Below are 19,427 nucleotides of genomic sequence, written 5' to 3'. Positions count from 1 at the left end.
TCACACAAAAAGTCTATAAGGGATTTCCAGTCAGCAATAAACATAGAATCTGTCTTTTCTCTGATCAAAGAAATTAATTTAGCCATCTTAGCAAGTTCCATCATCTTCACCAACTGTTTCTCCATTGTCGGTAGTGCCAAATCTTTCCATTTGGGGGCATACAATAATATTGCTGCACTTATGTACAAACACAAAGTTCCATGATTTTTTTTCCAACTGTTGATCCATCAATCCCAAAATAAAAACCACTGGTTTCAATTGTATATTAATCTTTAAAATACTCTGAATCAGTGTATGCAGTTGGATCCAAAATTTTCTAGCCTTTTTAAACGTCACCAAACATGAAAAAATGTCCCTTCTTGTTGTTCACATTTCCAACATAAATCTGAAGTACATTTATACATTCTAGACAATTTTTACCAATGGTACATCATTTTATAAAAATTCTCTTTAAAGTTATAACATAGTGTAAATTTCAGTCCTTTCAGCCATATATTTTCCCATTGTTTCATTGTATATTGTAACCAAAAATTTTAGCTTATTTTAGCATACATTCTTTCACTTCTTCTTCTGTTTCAAATTTCATTAAATGTTATACATTTTAGCAATTACATGTTCATCATTCTGTTTCAAACTCAGTCTTACAATGTCCAAAACCATAAATTATTTTGTCCACTTTGAATCTTTCTAATAATTGTAAATAAGAGAACCACTGACAACTATGCCTGTGCCAACAGTTCTTCTTTTGATTTTATTTTACGTTCCCCTTGAAAAAAATCTAGTATCTCAAGAGAAGTTAGCCATTTCTGTTTGTCTATTATTTCTCATATATAAAATGCTTCTTGTAGTGAGAGCCACAAAGGTGTTTTTGGGCAGAACCTGGATTTGTATCTATTCCATATTCTCAGTATGGCACATCTAACATAATGATTTTTAAAACCCACATTAACCTTGACTTTGTCATACCACAAATATCCATGCCATCCAAATCTCAGGTGGTGTCATTCTATCTCCAAGAGCCTTCTATTTCTCAGCAGCACCCACTCTTTCATCCAAACCAAACAGGAAGGTGCAAAATACAATTTCAAATCAAGTAGACCCAATCCTCCTCTTGCCTTTGCATCTTGTAACACTTTATATTTAACTTGTGGTTTTTCTCCTGCCAGACAAAGGTAGATATATTCTTCTGCCATTATTTAAATGGTGCATCAGTTGTCAAAACAGATATTGTCTGAAACAAAAACACCATTGTAGAAAAAACATTCATTTTTATCACAGAATTTCTCCTCAGCAATGATAGTTGTAGTTTCTCCCATCTTAACATAAACCAGGGAAGTGGCTAGCATATAAATTACAAAAAGAAAAGAAAATGATATGAAATTACAAGAGGGAGATATTGTATTAATGGACAATGCGGCCATACAAAAAGCATTTCATCAATATTATACCAATTTGTATAAAGGAAGCAACATCTCTCTAGAGAAAATAGATAAATATTTAAAGAAACAAGACGATTACAGACACACAGAGATTATGAATGGACCTATAACAATAAGGGAAGTTTTTGAAGCTATAAAAAAGATTATACTAGGAAAGGTGCCTGGACCAGATGGATTATCAGGTTCTTACTATAAATGTTTTGAATATGCACTTTTACAATCTTTAAAAAACAGGATGAACAGGATGAACAGGATGGAGGAAAGATGCCAGAGAGGTGGAAAGAGGCCAATACATCATTAATACCTAAAGAGGGACAAGGTTTGACTTTAGCAAGAAGCTATAGGCCAATATCATTATTGAATAATGACTAAAGTTGTTCACAATGATTCTATCTGATAGATTGAAAATCATTTTTCAAAAATTTATTCATGAGGACCAGTGTGGGTTTTACCTAAAAGACAGCTCAAAGACAATATTAGAAATCTGTTGGACATTTTGGAATATTTGGAGCAACATAATGAAAAACAAGCTACAATTATTTTCTTAGATGAAGAGAAAGCCTTTGACAATTTGAACTGGGCTATCCTGTTCAAGGTTTTGGAAGATATGAATTTTGAGGAAAACTTTATAAAATGGGCATGATCAATTTATACCTTACAGAAAGCACAAATAATTGTTAACAGAGATCTCACAAAATGTAGGGATGTACTTTTGTAGTGCCTCATCAAGGTGGCATCCAGCCTGGCCAAAGTGAAGGCTTGGCAGAATTTCAAGACAGTGATCAATGAGATATAAGATACTGGAGTGAAGAGGCTTACTTGTTCCTATAGCAAATCTCAAGTACATTTTCTTTCTCTGGTGAGAAAAAAGGTAGTAAATAAGATGTGCTTGGCATCTCTTGACATCACATACTCTCCAAATTACAATATCTGAAATACGAATGATTGGCTTACATCAAAATTAAATCCAATTTATACTACTGAAGTTGCTAATTTTCAACATGAACTCAAGGGATGTAGCTAATGTGCAGCATACAGCAAAGTTTCATTATGCATCTTGCTTATTATTCAGTCTATGATTATATTACCATAACAAAGACACTAAAAGTGAATTGTGTAATGAACAAGAAATGGAGGTTGAGCTGAATGAGTTATACTGAAATCACAATTTCACTTCATGCAGATTATGAGCTAATACAGACAATTTAGTCTTTTGGCAGGTGTTAGAACCCAGATCAGTTTGTTCCATTCCAACACTGGTACAGACAGCCTGAATAGAATTTTGGAAGAATTCTTAAAGCTTAATTATGAAGCATGATTCTAATTATGGAGTAGGGAAGTTGCATAATTTCTATCACTTTCACTTCAAAGTGAGAATACACAGCAGTCTGCAAAATGGAATCTTAAACTCATAATGGAAATACAAATACATACTGACACAGGTATATAAAAGGAATAATACATGTGTTAACTAGGCTATTTCAAATGCAGACATCACAGATCACTATATAACTGTCTCGTTTTAGGAATAGATTTCAAGCATCTGAAAGTAAAGGCTTTGTTTCTTTGGAAAGGAAAGCCTTCCTTTGAGACTGTATCAAATGTCTTATGTTTCTAGCAGTGCATATTAAGAAGAGCAGGTGAAAATGAAGCACATTTTTTCCATTCTGCCAGAAGTCTGCACTTTATCCAGAGCATAATTGGAAAGTTGTTAAAAGTTCACAATTACAGAAAAGCTAGCTAGCTAGCTAGCAAGCATGAGTAACAAACAAAAATATATGCATGTTAATACAGTGGCTTATTGCTATTTCTCTTATTTACAAAAACAACTGCAATATCTTTAAAAGAATAGCCATCCAATAATTAAATTAAAAACAACATTTAAAATAGCAGCATAGAGACTGCACAAGGCGGGAGGAAACTTAATCATATCTATATATAGTTATATTATATGCTTCTCTGAAAAGAAACAAAAATCAGCTAAATAAATAATTTTACACAGGAGATATATCTGATAATTCTGAAATGTTTTGTTTATTTCTAAGTTTCATAGAAAATATGTTTCTTGTTAAGTCACTTCTTGGTTGAATCTTGTATTCTTCCATGTCCTTGAATCTATTCCACATTTAAAAAAAAGAAAAAAAGAAAAAATAACTATTCTAAAAGTCAAAGTGAAGCCAATAATTAAATTATAAAAGCTTGGGAAGTCAAAAGTATGTGATCGACACAAACACATAAAAAAGGGTGGCACTTGCATTACAATGGCACTATGTTACCACCATCATTTTGATGAGAGTTGGATCCTGAGGATGCCTTTACCTGAGAAATTTTGAAAAAATAAAGAAACTCAGAGCAACATTCCAGACCAATTTAGACATGAAATGTAAGTTGTGTGACTGTAATTCCTAATATTTGCTGTTGTTATTTTAAAAAAAATAGCACTGCATACTGTACTTGATTTCAGTTGAGGCTATGTGGGTGGGGAAAGTAGCTAATTATTTGTCCCATCTCGGTCCCTTAAAAGTTGTTATTAACTTCAGATGGCAGAACATTATATATTTATTTTATTTAGTCTCCACAGCAAAGAACACACATGACGGGGATATCTGCAGAGCATACTGGCAAAGGAAAACAAACAGGTGCTGATTTTTTAAAAAATGCTATGAGGAGCTTGAAGAATACATTTTCACTGAGATGCAACTAGTTCAAGAACTTAGCAATCCAATAGGACTCATACATTGCTCTCTCTGTGCATGATATATCTGAGCATCTGACTAGCCTTGGCCAAGTACCAAGGAAACTAGTAACTAACAACTTCTTGTCCAACTTCTATAAATTCATCCCAGCGATTTAGTATTAGAAGTGTGAGCTCAGGCTTTCCAGAAACAAGTAAACATTTTCTTGAGGAAATACTGTTTTATGATTGATTTCATATACAGTTTTACTTATTCCTTGCATAACTATGCACATTGTCCTACAGACAAATATTAAAAATGAATTTTGAACTTTTGCAATTAATAAGATTGAACTATTTTTTTTCAGGTTTATTTTTTGTCTATATTTGCAACACTGAAATAAATTGCTGCTGGTTAAATTAAGCAATAGCAATTGTAGTTATTTTTCCTATATATTTACATATTTTAGGTATGCTAGTTTGCGGTAGTTAAAATAGACCCCCCTCCCAAAAAGAATTTATAGCACTTTAAAAATATCTGTAACCATTCAAAACTCCTCTGAACAGCATCTGAAAACACATGGTACAGATCCCTCCCATTTTGAGTCAGGAAATATCCCAACATTAAATTATTTTATAAACTTTACAGTTGATATTAAAAAAAAGCTTTAAAAAGAAATAAATGCTCAAATACCTTATAAAAGACACAGGAGAAAGTGGCAATCCCAGCCCTGTCCATAGGTATAAGTCCAACCTGCTATGCTTCGTCACACACACCCAATACGTGGCCCTTTCTCCTCCCAAAATGTTGAGGACATCCCCCACCATGAAATGGTTTCTAACTCCATCTTAAACTCTTATAAATTTGTTAGGCTTTAAGTTGTTATAAAATTTGTGGGTTTTGTTTATTTGTTTATTTTTATTGAAAAGATTTATATGGCCACCCATCATATACAACATAACCCTGGGCAGTTCACAAATAAGAATAAAAACAATAGAAAGGATAAAAAAACAACTCAGAAACTCCTGGTGTTCCCAAACACAAAACATCCCCACATGGCCACAAAAACTTTCCTGGGCTCCAGTCACCATACTACCCCAATGGTTGTGGGAAAAGCAAGGTCTTGGAGGCTTTTCAGAAGGCTAGGAGGTAAGTGTCTGCTGGTCTCAGGAGAAAGGGTATTACAAAGGGCAGGGGCTGCTACTAAGGATTGGTGATATATTTGAACATGTCTCTGGAAGAAGTCCTAATAGATGGAATGGGACTAATGTGTTATTGATTTTTGTGCCATCAAGTCAGTCTTGATTCCTGGCAACTGCCTGGACTAGTCCTGCAGTTTTCTTGGGAAGGTTTTTCACAAGTGTTTGCCATTGCTTCCTTCCTAGGGCTGAGAGAGAGTGACTGGCCCAATGTCACCCAGCTGGTTTCATACTCAAGGCAGGACTAGATCTTCCAGTTTGTAGCTTGATGCCTTGAACCACTACCCCAAACTGGCTCTCAAATTTAAAGTGGAAAACCCAATATTCAGAAACATTGTATTTTTTGTTACATTTTTTGTTACAGTTAATGTCACTCATTATCTAAGCCAGCAAAATACTTTGAGAAAAGGCCAAATGGCTGCCTATCGTATGTGCCCAAAAACTCTCTGAAACATCCTCATTATTTATCACAAGTTTATATTATTTTGTTTATTGTGTTTTTGATCCCATCCAACCCCAAGGCTTATAGCAGATCATACTACAATACAATTGTATAATAAGATATGTCTTCCATTGTACACAATTTTCTTCATGTGATTGCTTTCTTGTGAAAGGCTGTTTTCCTGGCTACCCTATATATGTGTTCTGCAGTGCTACAGTTCTACAAAAACTGCAGCACTCCACATTTCTCAGTATGTATTGTTTGGTCCCAAGCCAAGTATATATCTAGTAAATCTTTGCCATCTGTAGATATACAGGATACATTTAGCAACCATGAAACAGACAAATAGCTTCATTTGCCCTGCTACTGGGTAGGAACGTATGGATGAGAGTGACAAAGTGGTTGATGCAAAACCAACTTGCTTCCGTCGTCTTTGAAATATGAAGCTGCGCATATTGAAATGGCATGTTTAGTTCTGAGCATATGGAAAAGCTAATGAAGAGAAGCTGACACAACCTTTCAGCTATTACTATGAAGCTTATTTCTTTGGGGAAATATTATTCAAAAGAATTTTAGGTGATCTCCTTAGTTCTGGCTTGGCCAAGTCCCCTCATGCTGATACCCAAGTGGAAAAACAGAAGCACTAATCACACTTCAGTTTTCAGCAAAATCTCAAATTGTCTAGCAATGCTGATTTTGAAAATAAAATGTATTTTCTGGCAAAGCAAAAAAGGCATATACAATTTATGTATTAGAATAGAACTTGTGTATGTGTGCGTATGTGTGTGGTATGTGATGTTTGATCCAAAGGCTTTTTGTGTGAAACATGCCAGTGGACCTTGGACTAGGCCCAATTAGTGAACTATTTCTAAAAAATAGTATTCTAGAACTTCATAAGAGATCTATGACCTTATGAAAAATAAAACCATTTATAAAGCAAATACACCTGGATTTGCTTTTTCAATTTGTCTTTTTTTATATAAAAAAGGCATGATTGTTTTTTAACCCTTCTACCACATAAGAATCACATTTGAAATAATTAGTGCAGTTAGAGTAGAACACGAGGTAGGAAATCCTAGTTTAGAAGAGTAAATGGTCCCGTTTAACATGTCAAACCAATCATGTTAGCATCTGAACAAAAATATGAACAAACTCTCCAGGCTGTATAAATATGGCAGCAATAGAAAATTAACAATTTTCTATCCCTTCATAACACTCTCAGATCTGCCAACTTTATTACATTCCAGAGCTAGCAAATATACCTCATTTCAATGGCTTATTTCATTTAATCCCCATCCTTCTTCCAATCAGAGTTTAGTGTAGAATTTTATATGATAAAATATAAACTTGGACCTCCGGGGGAGCAATAGCCAACTGTGAGCCTCATATCTACAAGTTATCTGAATTGGTTATTTCTTGCATTGACCTTACATTACATAATCAAACTTACTGATTAAAATATCTAATTATTATATCAACAATGAGGGTTGCAATTCTATACCACTTAGCTTAGAGCACCAGTGCACCATTGAACTCAGTTGGACTTACATCTGAGAAGGTATGCATTCTTTCTTTCCCTGCTGCCAGGAAAAAAAAATAAAAACATACTTGGCAATTCTACAATTGTTGGATTTCCCAGCTTAGCTCCTGATGCTTTTTCCATGTTCATTTCTTTCTCTCTCTCTCTCTCTTTCTCTCTTTCTTCTTTTACTTCCTCCATCCCACTTATCAGACATTGGTAACTTCTACAGCCCTACTGAGTAGATTAGACATGTAATACTGTATAAGTGAAGCTTTCCCACTAAGTCATGTTGATGTGTCATTGAAGAGATAGGCTTCATGGATACAACAGGACTGTCTGCAGCAAGGAGACCCTACATACCAGTGAGGGCTTCCACTTGAGCTGGAATTTCAATTATCTACCCTGATTCTCTCCTTTTAAGGTTATATGTTAAAACCTGACTAAGATAAGTGAGTACATTTTTTTCCAACTATCACTAATGAAGAAAAAAAATATTTTAGCCAAGTTTGATTTTCTTTAGGCAGAGAGAATGATGCAAAATAAAACTGTTGTGAAACCTGATTCCTTAACGACTAGTCTTGCAAGTTTTATGTACATGTAATTTTTATTTAAAATTTATGTACATTTAAATTTTTATTTAAAATATATTAAAAATTCAAATTTTAATAAAATAGTAAACAGAAACATGGCTTTAAATTCAAGTATTACAAGGACTGTTTAAGTTGGATTAGTACATGATGTATCATATCTCAGCTACCCATCTGAGGGGAATCCAACTGAGTTCATCTTTAGACCACTGAGGGGGGAAAAAAAAGTATCACTGAGAGAGAAATGAATGGTCGGAATGAAAAACTATGCACTAAAAGCCTACTGAGCTACATTCCAAGAGTTCCATCTAGGAAACTGTTAAATGTGAAACAACATTTAAAAAATAGCTGCCAAGAGTTACTATTTCATAGTTTCGTGCAGGAGTACAAGAAAATGATACAACCTGGGGGAAAATAATGTAAATTTTACTGGCAGACTCTTCTTCCAATGATTTTCAAGTAAAAGATAATTACTTTTGGCTGCCACCAGTCAGGCTGAATCTCCTGATATTCTTTCAGGGCTGAGTAACTTGTGGCCCCAAGTTACTTTTTTGAGGACTTCAGACTCACCTCCAACTATAATTGCTGAAAACAACAGTGCAGTTTCCTGACATTTTGAATTGGGAAACAGATGAAAATGGGAATAAAAATCCTAAAATAAACATACTACAGTTTAAAAAGATCCCTACCCCAACTCATATATAACTCAAGTCGCATCAGTTCTGTATGTATGATAGAACAACATTTATTTGATGTGGTAATTATCAAAAGTCTATATATTCCTGCCTTCTAACATAGAGAATGAATTAAAAGAGAGGTCTTTTGATTGATTGTTGCCTTCTGTGGAACAAATCTTTCTAGGAGGCTTTGGATCAAAAGGCATTGTATTATGTTTCATATGAGTTTTCCTAGTGGAACCTAGATTTCTTATGATCACTTCAATCACAAACATGATTTAAATGTCTGAGAAATTACATTAAAAAGATTTAAGGCATTTAAACTCATCTTAAGCCTTTGGAAATAGTCATGTTAGGCAGTTCAATCTTCTGTGTCCCTGTTTGATTTTATAATTGCTTTATTAGAGCAGGACAGCTTTGAAAGCTGTCCTTGGGGTATCTATGTGCTGAATATACAGTAGAAGATGTAGTATCTGAATCAAATATCAGAAATAGAATCTATTACAGATATTTTTATAAATACTGTAGAAAGATATTCCCATTGTAGTTCTTGCCATTTCTAGTCTAAAACTGAGTTAAACAAAAATTGAAGACTATATATTGATATAGGGAGATAGTCCTTCCTTTAAGCAAAAAGAGATCAACCATGTAGGTTGTACACAGCCAATTGTTTCAGTCCTACATTAATAGGCAGTACATGGAACAAAAAAAGGAAAATGGTTGCAGATAAGCCAACTAGATTCTCAAGAGTATAAAAAATTAGGCAGGCTATTTTTTTATATACAAGAAGTCCTTAGTTTCAGAATGAGTTCCATTCCCAAGGTCTGTCCTTAAGTCAAATCTGTATGTAAGCTGGAACAGTATTATTGTATAATACTGTATAAGTAGTATTATGTAATTAACTTGAACCATTGTGCATTTTACTCGAATTTTGCTACAATAGGCTCCGTTCTTAACTATGGATCATCCTTAAACAGAGCATTCTTAATGCAGGGACTATCTGTATTTAAACATTTATTAATGTTAATCCATAGCTAAATTTCCAAAAAGTTCCAGACCCCCCCCCAAAAAAAAAATGCTTCTGAAGGACCAGGAAGAGAAGGAGAGGGGGACTGAAAGCTACTGTTTGAAAGAGCTTCTTCTGTAACAAAGCAACTTTCACCACTCCATTTTCTGATCCCTCTCTCTTGTGCTCTTTCATTGTGTGAAAAATGATTTTCACCCAGGTCAAACCAAGTTAAGAAATAACTAACAACCAATAGACTCCTCTATTCATCAATCTGAGTGTGGAGAATGAAGATTTTCTCTTCCATCCTCATCTGCCATTTAATGAGTAGTTAATACCTAAGTTTATGAATGGAAGAAAACCCAGGCGACATCAAGACAGTGTGATAACCTAATGTCATTTTCTGAATATTGCTTCCTGCAGTGCTGCTGGTGCCCAGTCCACCTCAAGCACAGTACTCAAGTTAGGGCTATCATAAGAGCTGCAAAAATCTGGATGAATGAATAGCAGTGTTTCTAAACTCTAATTCTTTGTTGACATGTTGTGATCATTTGGGCTTTTACAGGCCAGATATGGCAGACCTACTTAAGTAAGCATGCAGGCACAGAAATGGCAAACATGGAAATTGTTTCCCATGTTACTGCTTGTGCTGCTGTAACTAAGGTGGACTCCTAGAAGCCAGGATATTTTCCTGGTTTGGGGGCATGTCCCCAATCCCTAGGATGCCCCTCCCCAAACTGAAACATCTGTTCACACTAGTGGGAGTACTCATAAAATGTTCAGATAAATGAACCCCAGAACAACTCTTCCGGGGGGGGGAGAAAAATATTATTGTGATATACAAACAGCTAACTGGAAATCAGGAGTAGAAGGAAAAGGAAATGCAGGTAAACAGGGAGGTGGCTGACTACAGTATCTGAGTCCAAAGCACTAAAATATATGTGATGGAGCATGAGAGCCAAAGAAACAGTAACAACATTCCATAAACACAACATATTATTTTATGAAACTGTTTGATGTTGGTACATCAAGCTTGACATTGTACAAGAAAGTACAATAGTTCTAAACTAATTGAAATTAATATTGGTGATGAAAATCTGATAAATCCAAATACCTAGATCATCAAAATGTTTTCGTTGCTGTATTTTGCATTAATTGTAGCTTCTGGATATTATTTTAAAGGCAATCCTACAAACACAGAGTGCATGAATCCTAAATGCAACCATGGCATGTTTCATTGAGCTCAAGCCAGGTGTTTTTAGAGGCAGCTGCAGTAGACAACCAGCTAAACTTATAAAAAGCACTTCTGTCCACTGATGTCACCTAGATCACTACAGTGAGCACCAAATCCATAAGAACTCCCAAAATTGCATACCAGTTATTTTAAATGGCATGATCCTACATCCAGTTACATGCCTCCATTCAAATAGTGTGGCAGCTTTGGACTTACAGCATTCTTTGGAACTAATTTAGTCAAATATTAAAGCTAGTTTATCTGTGTGGCTATAATTTACAGTTGAACAACTCCACTGGACCACTTCCTGAGATTTTTTTTTAAAGCAGCAATATCTTAATAAATACTCTCTTTGTTGGCATACTAAGTAATATGATATTAATAGACCCTAAATTTAGGTATTAGAGATGCATTGTGAAAAGAACACAATGTCCCAAAGGAAACTAAAATCTATACTAACCAATATCATTTCTCTACCAAGGTTTGTTGTTTATTTAATGCATGAGGAAATCTGAGATTTTATCATATTATTAAAAAAAGTATGCTTGATTGGAATCTTCCACCACTTAGTCTGCACTTTGTACTTTTAGATTAATCTAAGGCTCAAATAAATTTCTAAATAGCAGTCCTGAAAAACAATTTACATTTTGTTTAGCATTAGCAAAAGAAATGGGAAAGAAATTACATATATATAAATACTGCTTTTGTTGTTCAGTGTGGGAAAGGTGTTAATCCTAGCCTTCAAAGAAGTATTTTGTGGATTCTTCAGATGTGGCTAAATCTGGAAATTTATTTTCAAAACCACCATTTTGGAATTCTCCATCAGTGGGGTGGATCCTAGAGAACTCCACATGAGAGAGTGCCAAAGGCTTGATTTTCTTATGGAAAATGCAGTTCTGGTAAATGTTTATAACACTAACTACTGTATAAATCTGTGGTCTATAGTTTTCTCTTGATTGCTCTGCAATCCAGCAAAGCGCGAACACCCAAGTTGGCAAATGAAAGACATTTCAGCCATTTGAGCTAAACAAAACACCCATAGTTCCACCAAATACTTTCACACAATGCTATTTTTCCTGTGGTAGGAACAACACATTTCAAAAATAATAACACACTTCACTGGGGTTGATCAGAGCAAATACATGGGAGATGTTCATAGTACTTTCTGTTAATCTGCCAACTGTATGTGGCTTTTGCAATGCCTCCTGACTTTGCTTCACTTTGTTCCAGAATCTTGTCTGCCCCATATTATAAGTCATTTGGTGAGAAAGGTGCTTCTAAGTGATAAAGGGTTATATGCTCCACGTATATCCCACCCCATGTTTAGCTACCAACACATATTGTGAAGCAGATATCAAAGAGGAGAAAGGCCAATGTGTATTGTGTTTCTTCATTCTCCCAGTTTGATCACCATTTACAAAAGAAAAGGAATATTTCCCTACCATCTTCTGTTGAGCCAATTGTGATATACAGCTTTTAAAAAATGCTTGAATACATTTTAATTTATCCCAGTTTGGTGCTATTAATTTTTTCAGATGCTATTCTAAAAAGTGTATGCACATGATGCTTGTTGAAGCTACTTCAAATGTCTATTACCAAATCTTCAAATATGTTGGATAGAATGGCAACGTCCTTTAAATTTCTAAGGCAGCAAAATAGGGTGAATCATGATTGACTGGCACCACAAACTACAGTGCTGATATGGTTCATTGACTCTTTTTCCAGATTATTTCTGGTAAGCCACATATGGAACACTACCTCCTGAGCATGGGAAGATATAAACATACTCACCAAGGCATGCTCTTCTGACTGCCATTGTCACATCCAGGAAAGAAACCTAAACAATGATTTTGCATCACAAATTACATGTTATAGGGCTTCCCATAATAACTTTCATTTACTTAGTTGTATTTCTATTGTTGGTAGGGCTCTGGTTTTTATTGAAATCCATGCCAGTTATGACATTTGTTCAAAGGCTGTATTCAAACTTATAATCCCATTAGTTTGTGGTTCTGCAAATCTACAACTGTTATTCATTTCTTCCGAACTGGCATCCTTAGCATTTCATAATAAGGTGGCCTTTGTGCAATTATTATACCCCCAGAGCAATTCGTTCATCACTTATATATACATTAATGAGTTATTGTCTAGACTAGTTACAAATTCTGTAATGAATGAATGAATTAATTAAACTATAAGACTATGGTGCTCTATGTGAGCTTGTCTCATACTGTTTTCAGTTGTATCTCACTCACCAATCGCCAAGTGAAATGTATCATTAAGTGCTAGGAAGTGTTTGAAGAGTGATTTACTTACTCTAGCCAAACAAATTTACTAACTTCTTGCAGAAATCTGCAAAACAAGTTATGATCCTTTAGACAATTTTAAAATGTGTTACACAGTAATGTCTTTGAGAATAACTGCTTTATTTGGTAGTTGATACTGTTGATAACAGTATTTGATACTGTTCAATATCAATTCATCAGGAGCAAAAGCACATAATTTCTCTTTCTCTTTTTTGACTGGGTTTTTGGGTTAGATGGAGAAATGAGGTGTGTAGAACAATGGAGGAAACGAGCTGGAAAAGATGCATAAATAAACAAAGTTTCCTCTGATTTGTACATTAAAATGCAGACATGGAATGGAATACTCTGCCCAGTATTCCATTCCATGGAACACCTGATCCTTGAGGAGATATTCAAATTATATCAGTCTGGCAACTCTTATAAGACATGCATTCAAAAAAGCATGAAACATCCCTATTATGTGGCTATCATATCCTTCTTACATACTAAAATGACTGTCAGGAAAGAACTGAATACTCCTTCTTTTGATACTATTATGTCAATAACAGGCAAATGTTAAAGGTAATGTAAAATGTATTTGGTAGACATCAGACAGCAACTACAACAGTGAATAATAATTAGGTGCTTACCTTGGACTATGTTTTTGTTTTTTTCTTCTTCAGAAAATAGATGACAAATGGATGCAGAAGCTTCGGTTTTTATTTTATTTTTCACAAGCCCTATCTTACACTTTGGCTTTGCCAAAACTCAGTTATATTTACCCCGTCTCTGATGAAGATGGAGAGAGAGGGAGAGAAAGATGGTGATTCTAATTATAGACTGTTTTTCAGGACATGGGCAGAGCAACTCTTATTGTGAACTCTGTATGAGTAGGGCATCATCAGCTGTGAGGACAATTGAGAGAAAGTGAGCGACCACAGCATCAACAAAAGGCATCTTCAGCTCACTCACTGCCTACTGAGGCTACAAAATCTATACCTTCATTTTCACCCTTTGGAGGGAGAAAGTTCTCATTAGCTTTTTAAAGGAAGGAGAAAAAGGTACTTCTCTATTGTAAGGTGTCAGTTCCAAACAATAGTCTCACCACACAGTGTCTTGATCAGACTATTCCCTTTCTTGTAAGTTAAATTCTTTCCTACTGAAGTGTTGGAGGAAGACAGTTTAATGATGAGCAAATGTAGGGAAAACTCCAGAAGGAGAAGGAATTGAAAAATTAGAAAATGTAGAAACAAATGAACCCTTTAAGGCTTAACACTTAATATGTGAATTTAATCCACCCTTTAAGGCTTAACACTTATTTTCTTTATGGCAGTCTTAAGCATGGCACTAAAAAATATTAGCTATTCAGATTTTTGAAACAGCTTCAAAGGAATAGTAGCTCAAAGGGACATATTTGAAATACTCTTGGCTCCAATTCTATTTGTCCTTTCCTGCCTACAGCTGTGCTGTTACCATTCCAGGGGCAGCTATTAAGTGACAGAATAAAGATAAACATTTGTTCTTATCATAGGGCATTATACTCAAAAGGTTTCAGACTGAAGGTTTGTAAAGCAACATTTGGAATACATGTTCTACAGTACATATATCTTGTTTTAAAATACTGTAGATTTTTAACACGAATCCACCTTCACTCACTCACTCACTCTTTCTTTCTTTCTTTCTTTCTTTCTTTCTTTCTTTCTTTCTTTCTTTCTTTCTTTCGAAAGAGAGCATTTAACATTTTATTCTTCCCTTGATATTCTTGCTGTGGTTTATAGAAGAGAAGGGGTAAGAGACCATAAGCATCTGATACTTCCTCTAGACAGAGGTCTCCACCCAACATGTGTTTTAAACACATTGCATATTAGGTTCAGTGGTCAAAAATTACCATTTATTTTGGGATTTGTGTGAATTCAGCATTTGTATTAAAAGTAATATAAGGCATCAAACCTCTATATGGTACATAGACTTACTGCCAATAAAAGATAAACTGAAACTTCTGTTTTTACTACCTCTATTGTAGGGACTACCAATTGATCTTCAAGTACTGTGAATATTCACAGAATAAAATTATGAAAACAAACCAGAAACACAAAGAAGACTGGATTTATAAACAGCATTTTTTCATACCCAGTATCTCACAGAATGCTGCTTCCCTTACAGAATATAACAATATACCCATTAAACTATTCCTAACCCAACATTAACATTAAACTCCATTTGGCTATTTTCCTTACTTTGTAGGAAATAGGTGAAACTGATACAGATTTTCAGCCTGATGACATCTGATACATCTCTCTCTCTCTCTCTCTCTCGCACACACATGCACACATACACACACACAAAAGCCACTTTCAAAAACACAAGACTAAAGCCAAAGGCGTTTCCTTACTTCCCACGCTGCACTTTTTCAGGAAGATATCACTGATCGTAAAGAAAAGCAAAATCATGCTTTCAAACTTTCAGTGTTCTCACAGAAAGGAAGTAAAGCTTGTTCTAAAGTAAAGGAAAAGTTTACCATTTTTAGCTGGCATAACAAAACATGGACACCATAGCATCCATGTTCTGCTCCTCTAAAAAGTTAATTCAAGGGTGTGTTTGTATAAACTGTTAAGCCAGATTTTTAATACATTGTTCATGTATTTCACTTAACCAAAAATAAACAGTCTATAGTTTAGCATGATGTGTGAACCAAGCCAGCGGATGTGAATTATTCCTTAAATACTGATTTCTCTTGTAGTCATAATTTTAATTGGAAAATAAGGTATTTGTATAAAGTATAACAAAGCACACATAGAGTTCTTCTAATTTTATTTCACAAAAGGCATTGTACAAAAAGAGCTCCTTGATCATTTCCTTAATTTTTGTAAGCATGAAAAAAAGCGTGTAAGCAAAGATAAATTCAATTAATTTTTTTCAAATTCAGTTTAAATAAATTTCAATTTTATTAATTCAATCAATTCACAGGCCAATTCTCTAAGAAGCATATGTAAGTTCAGTGCATATATAAATGTGTAGCCTACCCTAAAACTCAATAGCCATCCAAAGTTTAATTCTAATCCTAGACCTCAGGACACAGCTTCTTTAGAACAGGGTTGAAAATCTGGCTCACAAATGAAGCCATAAGGCCCTTCCTAGGTAATACCTATTCTTGGATCTTCCCCTTCTTTCTTTATTAAGATACCCTATCCATCCTTGTTCAGCTTCACTGTTTCCTGCCTCTGCTAACAGGCTGAAATTGACTTTGGCATTAAAAAGATGAAATTCCAATGAAGTAATACTGACTCCACAAACAAACAAATAATAACTATAATAAATTTGTGGCACTTTTAAGACCAACCATTGTATTACATAATAAACTTTTGTGGATCAAATCCATATCATTAAATTAATGGGAAAAATCCTAAGAGAGTGATAAGTACATAGTTGTAACATGTAGAAAGATTTTGGCAGAGAAGAAGGAGAGAAAAAGTAGTTAAGAATAGGCAAGATTGTTTTGGTGTCCATCTATCTCAAATACTTGAGGAATTAAGAGGGGACTTAAGACAGAACAGGCTTAAGAAAGAAATGTTGATGCATAATAGTAATAGTATAGAGCATAGTATATAGGTAATTGTAAAAGGTAACAGAGTAATAGGCAATAATATAAACACTGTCATAGTAATTGAATATTATATTGTAATTGTAATTATCATAGTAATAGTATAGAGATAGCAATAACACATAATATAGAAAGCACTCACATATCACTTTTATATGTTTGTTTCTACAAAATAAAACATCCTTATCGGAAGGTATAAAGAAACCACCAGTCCAGGGTCCAGTGTTTTTGTTTCTCTCTTGAGTCTGGGTTAATCCAATTGGGCATGATATAAAAAAAGGAACCTGTGACAATTGGTCACAGAGGTGGGATCTGAACCCATGCTGCCACTCCAGAAGAGGCTTTCTAATTCTCCTTTCTCTTTCTATATCTCCATTCCAATCATTCTCTGACCTTTTTGCTGCCAGGTAATCCTCAGCCAATTTTTCTGCCCTTTGGCCTGTTATAGCATAATGTTCCTGCACCCAAAATCTCACTTTGGTAGGCAGTACATGTAAAAGCTGTTCTAAAATTACTTCTACCACTTTTTATTTGTTTCTTTCATATGGCCTCAACCATTTCCTACCTGGTCTTCCAGTCTTGCCCACATTTCATGAACCACTTCATGTTTGTCATATGTGTACCTCCTAAACTGCTACCTACAAGTATAAGCAGTTATATCATACCTGTTTTGGATCATCTCTTTAACATAATAATCCATTATTTCCCTAGCTGGAAGACTGCTCTAAGCCCTTAGAACTTTTCCAGTCAGACTAGGGGGCACCTGGGCCACCCATTCACTCTCGGGCCATTTACAAGAGGTAGCAAACCTTTCAAACATAGTAAAATAGGCTTCTATATCTTCTTCCTCACTTAATTTAGGGATTTTGATATCTTTGGGATTGCTTCCCCTCTTTATATGTTCAGGAAACCCTAGAGGTGAATATATCCCTCCTGGAGACTGGACCCCTTAAGTAAGTCTATCAGCCCTTTAAACTGTTCCCTCCTTGCCTCTCTTTCACTCTTTCACTGGTACACAATTCCTTTCCTATACAAAGGAATAAATTTGTCAAAAGATTGGAAAAAACAGAAGAAAAAGAGAATGTCTGCAGTAGTGCAAACACCTCTGGGGAGCAAAATAATGGTTCCAGCAACAGTTAATAGGGTGACTGTCAGAGACCTGGTAGATACTGGAAGTAGAAGGATATTAGTACATCTTCACTTTTTTTTAAAAAAAAAAAAGTCAGTATATATGGCAAAAGAGCCTCTCACAAGTATGTTTGTGTCAAGACTGAGATGGTCCCATTGGTTATAGCCAGAATACAGGTAAAAGGAAATAAACAGATAATGGTGGTAGGGGTAATCCCTAAATTACCATGTAACCTAGTGATTGGAACAGATTTTCCAGTTGTGGAGGAATTCAAACAAAGGGCTTCAGGGAGGAGGCTAAGGTAACAGGAGTAACCACAAGAGCCCAGTCTAAGGCAGAAGCAAAGGAGCAGCAGAAGCAGGAAGGGAAGAAACCTGGGATCATTCCTAACCATACTGATTTAATAGGAGAAGTGGGATATCCTAGAAAGGAGAAAGCCTTATGAAAGGTTGCTAAAGCCAGAGGTGAACCCATAGGGATAGAGATTCCTAAATGGGAAATTGATTTAGGGCCTTTGCAAAAGAAGGATCCCACCTTAAAATACTGTTGGTTAGCAGCAGAACAGGAGGGAAACAGGGAAACAACACTCAGATTCCAAGAAAAATCAGGGTTTCTGTTTTGACTTAGGCTCCATCCCTATACAAAGGAACAAATAGTAGTTCCCCAGGGATATTGCAAGGCTATATTGGAATGAAAATCCATGGTCTGGACATATGGGTAGAGATCGTACAACATTTAGAATATTAGACAGACTTTATTGGCCAGTGATTAGTAAAGATGTGGCTTATTACTGTAGATCCTGCCCTGTTTGTCAATTAGCGAAACAAAGAAGGGAACAAGATAAAGTTCCATTGGACAGAGTGCCTTTAATTCCCATTCCCTTTTCTAAAATACCTATGGATACTGTAGGCCCTCTACCCCAACCCAGTAAAGGCAATGAATATAGTTGAATGTGACTATGGAACTTGCCATCCAGAAGCAGTTCCATTTAGGAAGGTGACAGCAAAAAAAAAAAAAAAAAAAGCAGAGGAACTGATCAAAATCTTTAGTAGGGTAGGCATACCAAAGGAGATCCTCACAGTTCGAGAATCTAATTTTCAATCAGCTCTGCTTAAATATCTTTACACTGATTTAGGGATAAAAGGGGCATGTACCAGCCCTTATCCACAGGCAGATGGTCTGACTGAAAGAATGAATCATACCCTGACAGCTATGCTTCTGAAATATGCAGCTCAAGACCCAAAACACTGGGTACACCTGGCTGCCATTTCTATTGTTCACATATAGGGAAATCCCACAGGCAACCATGGGATTTAGCCCCTTTGAGTTACTCTGTGGTAGGCAACCTTGAGTGGTTTTGGACATTATTAAGGAAGGCTGGTGTGAAAACTTAGAAGGTCCTAAGAATTTAACAGAATATATATTAATCCAAAGAAACAAGTTGAAGGACACATTGCCCAGAAACATTTAGAAACAGCCAGGGAAGAACAGAAGAGGCAATGTGATAAGGGTTTAAAATCAAAGCAATTTAATATAGGACACCAAGCATTATAGTCACTTTATGTGAGATGGGCGGCTATATAAATATGACAAATAATAAATAAATAAAATTTATTGATATTGCCTAGTAG

The 19,427-nt window shown here is 35.2% G+C and overlaps 1 long non-coding RNA gene across 1 annotated transcript in view; it reads right to left on the bottom strand.

The window, feature by feature from the left end:
* The window catches only part of LOC148215126 (uncharacterized), a 75,568-nt gene extending 62,949 nt beyond the window's left edge, over nucleotides 1-12,619 (bottom strand). Inside the window, exon 1 of the long non-coding RNA XR_015796724.1 lies at nucleotides 12,573-12,619. This is a non-coding gene — a long non-coding RNA (uncharacterized LOC148215126). The remainder of the gene's footprint in view (nucleotides 1-12,572) is intronic.
* Nucleotides 12,620-19,427: the final 6,808 nt, after the last annotated feature.

Source organism: Python bivittatus, unplaced genomic scaffold (assembly GCF_059951505.1).
Source record: "Python bivittatus isolate LINGU-HERP-01145 unplaced genomic scaffold, Pbiv_v1 ctg000350_np1212, whole genome shotgun sequence".
In the NCBI taxonomy this organism is placed as follows: Eukaryota; Metazoa; Chordata; class Lepidosauria; order Squamata; family Pythonidae; genus Python; species Python bivittatus.
This window is presented reverse-complemented; position numbering and strand designations above follow the sequence as displayed.